The sequence below is a fragment of the Mastomys coucha genome, unplaced genomic scaffold, assembly GCF_008632895.1.
Source record: "Mastomys coucha isolate ucsf_1 unplaced genomic scaffold, UCSF_Mcou_1 pScaffold15, whole genome shotgun sequence".
Taxonomy (NCBI): Eukaryota; Metazoa; Chordata; class Mammalia; order Rodentia; family Muridae; genus Mastomys; species Mastomys coucha.
Genome location: NW_022196897.1, coordinates 40,110,400 through 40,116,768, shown reverse-complemented (window position 1 = coordinate 40,116,768; position 6,369 = coordinate 40,110,400). Strand labels below are relative to the sequence as shown.

General features: G+C 43.9%; 1 pseudogene; it reads left to right on the top strand.

Annotated features, from left to right (window-relative positions):
- The first annotated feature begins 2,847 nt into the window (after window positions 1-2,847).
- LOC116091987 lies at window positions 2,848-5,666 on the top strand (annotated as a pseudogene).
- Window positions 5,667-6,369: the final 703 nt, after the last annotated feature.

The following is a 6,369-nucleotide window of genomic DNA, read 5'->3' as shown; positions in this document are numbered from 1 at the left end:
GAGAAGGGAGGGAAGAAAAGTGGAGGGGAGGGAAGCGAAGAGAAGCAAAGCAGAGCAGAGCAAAGGAAAGAGAAGAGAAGAGAAGAGAAGAGAAGAGAAGAGAAGAGAAGAGAAGAGAAGAGAAGAGAAGAGAAGAGAAGAGAAGAGAAGAGAAGAGAAGAGAAGAGAAGAGAAGAGAAGAGAAGAGAAGAAGCTCCCAGCCTGGAAAGATTGCTCAGTGGATGAAGGTATTTGCAGAAGTAGCCTGGTGACTTGAGCCCATATAAAGGTAGAAAGCGAACACTAACTCTGCGTTGTCCTCTGATCTACAAACACACACACACACACACACACACACACACACACATCCTACACATAAAATGTGTATACACACAATAATAATAAATTAAAACAAACAGACAAACAAAAAACCCTACCAATAGCAAGATCCAACTATCTGTTGTTTTCAAAGCACACTAGCAAAGGCCCACATGCACTCAGTGAAAGAGCAGAGAATAACAAGATATGAGGAGAAGCCCTGAGCAGGAGTAGCTATATTCATTATAGTTGTTTGGAGAGATAAGAAGCTCACTATATACTAATAAAGGGAACCGTCCACTAAGACATGATGATTACAATGGCATATGCATTGAACACTGGTGTTCAAAATTTCCTAAGACAAACACTACCAAACATAGGAACAGAAAGGTCCATATATAAGAACAGTGGGTGGCTTCAGTAATCCACTCTCATTAATAGAAAATACAGGTAGAAACAGACGTGAAAAGGAATTAGCACATCTGTAAACTCCCATCCAACAGCCATGAAAGACACACTCTTGTTAGCAGCACATGGAATCTTTCTAACAGGGATCACATTTCAGACCACAAAACAAGTCTTAACAGATACAAAAAGAAGTAGAAATCATTTTTTTTTTAATCTTTTCAGATAAAAATGAATAAAACTAGAACTCAATAGCAAGATAAAATACAGAACATGTGCAAATACGTAGAGATTGAACAATATACCTTTTTTTTTTCTCACTATGTACCTGTCTGGCTTGGAACTCACTATGTAGACCAGGCTGGCCTAAAAACTCACAGATATCTGCCTACATCTTTCTCACAAGGGCTGGGATAAAAGGCGCATATCCCCATGCCCAGCGGGACAATAACACTTTCCAATGAAGTAACCAGAGAGGAAATTAGAAAGATTCTCAAACGGAATAAAAATCAAAAACATATCAGAGCCATTGGAATATGACAGAGTCAGCTCCCAGAGGGGTCAGCAGGGTCATAAGAGTGTCACCTGAGTTACATCTCATCCCTACCATGTTTAATGCAACTCTGCATTCATTGTCTGTGGCCCCGGGGAGAGACTGGGGTGTACAAAGTGAAGGAGACAAATCGAGGGCCTCCATTTCTGCAGCTAAAGCAGTAATGGAGTAAAGGCTTTTCCCGTGTGGCCTGCTGGGGGAGGAGCCTTCACAGCCCTGGAAATAATCCCTCCTCTATGATCTGTAGAAAGCCTAGAAAAGACATTGGTTCCCTGGAGTGAATGAACTCTGGCAGAACTGACTACCATTGTACAAGTAGGACCTTTGAAGAAAGGGCAGATGCTGTTTATATCTCCCTCCGGAAAGAAGTTCTAGCAGTCCTGAAGAACTATAAAGAGTCTCATAGATGCATTGAATGGGACTGGACAGTTGATAAGGGGTCCTAGTTAGCTCTCATTGTCAACTTGACAGGGCTGAGAGACATTTGAGAGGAAAGCCTAACTTGAAGAATTGCCTGAATAAGATCAGTTTATGAGCACGTCAGTGGGGGGTGGTCTTGATCATGAATTGATGTAGGAGGGCCTAGCCCACTGTAGGTGGCACCATCCCTAAGCAAAAGGTCTTGGGTTGCATAAGAAAGCTAGCTAGGCATGTGACTGTGCCTGATCCACAAGGTGAACAACCAAGCAGTCAGTGTTGCTACGTGGCACCTGCCTTGAGTTCCTGTCCCAACTTCACTCAGTGATAGAGTCAATTATATATCACCTCAACAAACACTTTCCTCCTCAAGTTGCTTTTGGTCAAAATGTTTTTGCTACCTCAACAGGAATCAGACTAGAATGTGACCACATTCTAGGTCACAGGGCTGTGGAGGAAGTGAAAATGTTACAGTAAACACAAGTTTATAGTCTCATATGAGATTCCCAGAAAATGTCTGGGAAAGGAGTAAGGTCATGCATGTGTATGCTTTAAACATGATTCACTGCTATTTTAACATTAAATATGAGATTTATACTTTAATTTATGTGTGTGTGAGGACATTTCCAGATGTCCATGGAAGTCAGAAGAAGGCATCAGATGCCCTAGAACTCAAGTGACAAATGATTGTGAACTGCCCATCGTAGGTCCTGGGACTCAAACCCAGGTCCATTGCAAGAACAGCAAGCACTGTTAACCTCTGAGGTGTCTCTCCAGACCCTACCTTAAAATTCTTATTTGACGTATTTCTATAGGAAAGGAATAGTGTGTCTGTGTAGGCAAATTTCATGACAACATCTGCATATTATGTTGGAATTCTTGACTTTCTAGTGGTTGAGACCTTGCACTGGCTGGTTTTGTGTGTCAATTTGACACAGGCTGGAGTTATCACAGAGAAGGGAGTTTCAGTTGGGGAAGTGCCTCCATGAGATCCAGCTGTGGAGCATTTTCTCAATTAGTGATCAAGGGGGTAGGGCCCCTTGTGGGTGGTGCCATCCCTGGGCTGGAAGTCTTGGGTTCTATAAGAGAGCAGGCTGAGCAAGCCAGGAGAAGCAAGCCAGTAAGGAACATCCCTCCATGGCCTCTGCATCAGCTCCTGCTTCCTGACCTGCTTGAGTTCCAGTCCTGACTTCCTTGGTGATAAACAGCAATATGGAAGTAAGCCGAATAAACCCTTTTCTCCCCAACTTACTTCTTGGTCATGATGTTTGTGCAGGAATAGAAACCCTGACTAAGACAGACCTGTTCATCAGACTCAATGAGGAGGTTTTTTTTTCTTCTTACTTTCTCCCCTTAATTTTTCCTATCTTTCCTCAATTTCCCCTTTGGAGATGTTCTTAATGGTTGATGATGATAAAAGATCTATTTAATATAAACTTTTGTTTTTCTTTTTTCTTTGCTTTTCTTTCTTCCTTCTTTCTTTCCTTCCTTCTTTCCTTCCTCCCCTCCCCCCTCTCTCTTTCTTTCTTTTTGAAAGAGGGTTTCTCTGTGTAGCCCTGGATGTCTTAGAACTCACTTTGTAGAGCAGGGTGGCCTCAAACTCAGAGACCCGCCACCTCTATCTCATGAGTGCTGTGATCAAAGGCATGTGCCACCATGCCTGGCTTTTTATAATTTCTTTACCACTGCTTAGAGACTTAGATCCCAGCTATCCAGGGACCAAAAGTCATGAGCTGCCAAGGGTGGTGCCCCATGTCTATAACTGCAGTACTCAGGAAGCAGAGGTAGGAGCATCAACACAAGTTAAAGGCCAGCCTTGTCTTCATGAGAGAGGAAGAGGGAGGGGGAAAGGGAGAAGGAGGGAGAAGAGGAGACAGGGGGAGGGGAGGAGGAGGGGAGAGAGCATGAGAGCAAGAGTGAGAGGCTGTGATCTAAGGAGATACGAGAAGGTCTAAGTTTGGGAATCAGAGGTTGATCGTTTCATGGGAACCTGGGAGAGAGGATGTTATTACTTGGGACTTCACACAATAAATCACATAGCAGATTGTTATGGCTGATCCTAAGATAAGCACCGAGACCAGCAGGGCCTAGTGGGGAAGCTATTACTGTTTTGCCAAATGGACATGCTGTGCCCATCAAAATGCTTTCTAAATATTTATATTTATGCCCGTAGATTAGTGCTGCTCCATCTTTGGTCAGTGAGGTTCTTTGTGAAGTGAGCAGTAGTTACTTCAGAGCTCTACGAATACATGACGGCTGGGTACTTAAGCCATCTCTACATCTTAGGACATCTCCAGACACCTTCTCTTTCTGGTTAACTAGCGGCAGGATGGGAGTCTTTCCTCTCTTCCCTCATATGTGTTTGTCTCTGTATCAGTTACTTGTTTTGTTGAAGTGATAGAGGCCACTTAAGGGAAGAAGGTTTTATTTTAGCTCAGTGTTCAAGAGGTCAGCCTTTCACGGAGGGAAAGTATGGTGGCAGGAGCTTGAGGGGACTGGTCACACCACAGCCACTGTCAGGAAGCAGAGAACCGCTGAAAGGGATTGAAGACAGATGCCGGGGAAGTGTGCTCCTTTGGTAATCACTAGAGGAGTAATTCATGTTATGAAAAGATAACATGGTAGGGTCTCTGGGGGGAGTTCATGACCCCATGCCATAGACAGAAAGATGTCATGGCAAGGGCTCTGGAGAAAGCGCAGGCCCATGAGGTAGAGATGGTGGGTCCCTTCTTGCAGGTCTCAGAGCAAAGAGGTGATTTCATGCCATGTGGTTGTGAAGAGTCCATAGATTGTGTGTAGTCAGGCTGCATCTGATACCAATGGCAGGAGAGAGAACAGGGTGTCTTGGCATCGTGAGAAAGACAGGAAGAAACTTTGTTGATGTGTGATGTTACAGGATGTGGAGGAAAGTGGGGAGGCCCCTCCTTCAGGCACCTCCCTTCTCTCTAAGAACTTGTTCTGACAGCCAAGGACCTGGCAAGATCCTGCACCCAGAGGGTGAATGTGTATCTTTCCCGGAATAAACCAGAATAAACTTAATTTTTTTAAGGGTGAAGTTTACAACGGCGGCAGTGATTGTAAGCGGACATCAGAAAAGTTCCATTTTAAGCCATGAGATGTCTGGTCTGAACTGGAAACCTTTTGCATATGGCGGCCTCGCCTCTATTGTTGCTGAGTTCAGCACTTTCCCTGTGGATCTTACTAAAACATGGCTGCAAGTCCAAGGCCAGAGTATCGATGTCCATTTCAAAGAAATAAAATATAGAGAGATGTTTCATGCCTTGTTCCGAATCTATAAAGAAGAAGGGATCTTGGCTCTGTATTCAGGAGTTGCTCCTGCTTTACTAAGACAGGCATCACATGGCACCATCAAAATTGGTATTTATCAAAGCTTGAAGCGATTATTTGTAGAATGTTTGGAAGATGAGACTCTCCTAATTAATATGATCTGTGGGGTAGTATCAGGAGTGATTTCATCTACGATTGCCAATCCCACTGATGTTCTAAAGATTCGAATGCAGGCTCAAGGAGTTTGTTCCAAGGGAGCATGATTGGCAGCTTCATGATATATACGAGCAAGAAGGCACCAGGGGTCTGTGGAGAGGTATGGTCCCACCTGCTCAGCATGCTGCGATCATTGTGGGAGTAGAGTTGCCTGTTTATGATATTACCAAGAAGCACCTGATAGTTCAGGAATGCTGGGAGACACAATTTTAACACACTTTGTTTCCAGCTTTACCTGTGGTGTGGCTGGGGCTCTGGCATCTAACCCTGTAGATGTGGTGAGAACTCGAATGATGAAGCAAAGGGCGATAGTAGGCCATGTGGACCTCTACAAGGGTACTTTGGAAGGTATTTTAAAGATGTGGAAACATGGGGGATTTTTTGCACTCTATAAGGGATTTTGGCCAAACTGGCTCCGACCTGGACCCTGGAACATCATTTTTTTTTTTTTATTATTATATATGAGCAGCTCAAGAGGCTTCAGATCTAAGAACTGGAAATCATCAGCCCAGGCCTGCCACCCTTTCTACCGTTCCTCTTTGTGTTCCTGATGTATTTTGACAAAGATGCGTGTGTTTATAGAACCAGCAGTCTCCCAGGGCCTCCTGACTGAAGAGTAGTAGGGTGACTGAAGGTTGTTTATGCATTTGTGGTACCTCTTCCCTGAGAGGAAGTATCGACATTGAGAGTGTGACTCCAGACTGGTGTCTTCTGTGCAGATGGATGCTGGTGGGCCTTCTTTTCAACTGTGGGTTTAATGTAGTTGGTTTTCCCCAGACAGGCTGCAGCAGCAGGCTACCAGCACAGTTACTGCTATGTATGTTTTTGACTTTGTTTCTCATTAAAGTATTTATTGGTTGAAGGAAAAAAAAAGTGGGGAGGTAGGTAAAGTGTACCCATTATATGGATGGGCACCCGGAGCTCTCTGCTGTCTTCAAGTCTGGTGGCCTAAGCCTGTAAACTTTCTTGGATTTGCCAGGATTTGCTTGGGAGCTTTCCCACTGTTGCCAAGAGCTCAGGGGAAAATGAAGGAAGGAAGGAAAACAAGGAAGAAATGAAGGTAGGAAAGCAAGCATCAGAGACTCCTTTGAATTAAAGTATTTAAGACATTAAAGAAAGAAATCTTATCTCCTGGTTTTTGGCTCATCCTAGGTCACAGAACAAAGAATTAGACCAGGGACACATTGATTATG